General features: G+C 37.1%; 1 non-coding gene across 1 annotated transcript; it reads right to left on the bottom strand.

Moving 5' to 3' along the window:
• Positions 1–1227: 1227 nt before the first annotated feature.
• Trnas-uga (transfer RNA serine (anticodon UGA)) lies at positions 1228–1309 on the bottom strand. The gene has a single exon. It is a non-coding gene; the product is annotated as a tRNA-Ser (tRNA).
• Positions 1310–2049: the final 740 nt, after the last annotated feature.

Here is a 2049-nt window from a genome sequence, read left to right as displayed (position 1 = left end):
GTTAAGACAGAGTCCGGGCAAGTCCTCACAAGAAACTGTAGATTCTTACGGCGACGGGTACCTCTACCAGCACAGCCACAGCCAATAGATGAACCACTACTCCATGCTAATGTGCCACAGCAGCGGCCAAGTGACGAAGCACACCAACCACTAGGCACCATTTCACCAATCCAGCCAAGAAGATCAAACAGACCAAGGAAGCCCACAAACAGACTTATAGAAGACCCCTATTGGAACAGTTAGTAATTAAGCTTTTTCATATTTTCCCACATATGACAAGCTTATGGGGGGATGTAGAAGTAGTAACTATGTATTAATGTGATTATATGTATATGATTAGTGTAACCCATAATTCATGTACACATGAGATATGTTACAATCATGATCAGTTGTCATTCCGGTTGCATACCAAATGGTGTTTTTTCCTTTTTTAGCATGTGATATTGTGACTTCATAACCATTGAATTTCTAAGGATACTATTATTTTTGTATTTAACTTCCTATGGCCTTAATTGTGTTGAACAGTTGTACACAATTTCACTGTTTTGTTAAAATAAATAATTCATACAAAGTTGTACATATACAGTGATATTGATGCATGCAACATTGTAACATTGTGATAGTATCATAATCATGATATGCTGCATCATAAAATCGTGAAAGTAACAAAATTTCACAATCACCCAGCCTTAGGGATTAAATGTTCACTAGTATTATTAGCAGCAGGTATAGGTGACCTCCCTTGTTTCCTTTTTATTAATTTGCTCTAGCTATGATCACTTACTCAAATATAAAATTTCAAATTTTCCTTATACTTAGCTGTACAGATTTGAACTGCAAATCAACATTTCCAGGGTAAAACAAAGCCATGACCACTGATTGAAGAAGAAAGAAACATAATGCGATACAAAGGTAGCACCATACTGCATGATCTTTTGGAATACCAAAAGGCACATCTTGTCTATAATGATTACAACTGACAATTATCTGAGAAGAGGTGCAGAGTTTATCCTGCAGTGCTGTTTGAATGCAAGATAAATGAGTTGAGTTGAGTGAGTTAGGCAGTCAGTAGAAAAATAATTTTGCAGATTTCTAAAATTCTGTAGCAACTCTTCGGGCAGTTTCAAGGGTTCATGAAACCTTTGTTGTCCACACCACTGCACTGTATGACGTCTGTATATTTTGATTAAAAAAGAAACAGAAACAATGAATAAATCAAAACCAGGTTGCAGTAGGCAGGATTTGAATCTACACAGGGAGACCCCATTGGATTTCAAGTCCAACACCTTAACCACTTGGCCATCACTACATCTGTGAATATTGTGTTAGTGTACACCATTTGATGTGGCTATGTTGTCTAGTGACTCTGACTTGACTGCTCTAGTAGAGGAGAAGTGTTTTGAAACACAATGTGTGGTGTATTCTTGACACGTTTTGGCTGTCTCTTGGTGTACCTGTTGGAAGAGATGTGCTAATTATTATTCTCTCTGCAAGTTTCTCTCCAATAAATTTCTTCCATGCTAAAAGATCGGGGTTGGTTTAGTGGCACTATGCAAAGGCACTGGCATAGTTTTACCCTAGTATGCGGAGTTAGGCTTCTGTGGTTGTTGACAAGAACACCGACTTGTTTTGGCAAAAACCACATTGTTTATGATGAGGGAGACCAATCCTAGTAAAATTCTTATGTTCCTCTGATACCCTTAGCATTCTATCAAAGAAAAGAAACCTTATGTCATCTATTACCATAAAGCCTGACATGACAAAACAAGAATGATTTACTGAACAGTTATTCCTTATAAGCAACAATGGCAGTTACTACAAAATGGATAGTCATAAACAATCAAAATCTGGGCCTTTGGCAATTACCCTGGTATTTCTCAAAGTCAAAAATGATCTTTGATGGCATTTGTTTCAATGTTATTGTAAATATCAGTAAAGGTTTCTACCACTTTTGAAAGACATTGTTTGAGCTTTCCTCTATTCGATATACTAGCTATCACATTGAACTTTCTATCAGCTGTGTTATATTCTGAGGTTCGGACAGCCCCA

This window comes from Dysidea avara, chromosome 6, assembly GCF_963678975.1.
Source record: "Dysidea avara chromosome 6, odDysAvar1.4, whole genome shotgun sequence".
Lineage (NCBI taxonomy): Eukaryota > Metazoa > Porifera > Demospongiae > Dictyoceratida > Dysideidae > Dysidea > Dysidea avara.
The sequence above is the reverse complement of the archived record's forward strand: the minus strand, read 5'-3'. Positions and strand labels throughout refer to the sequence as shown.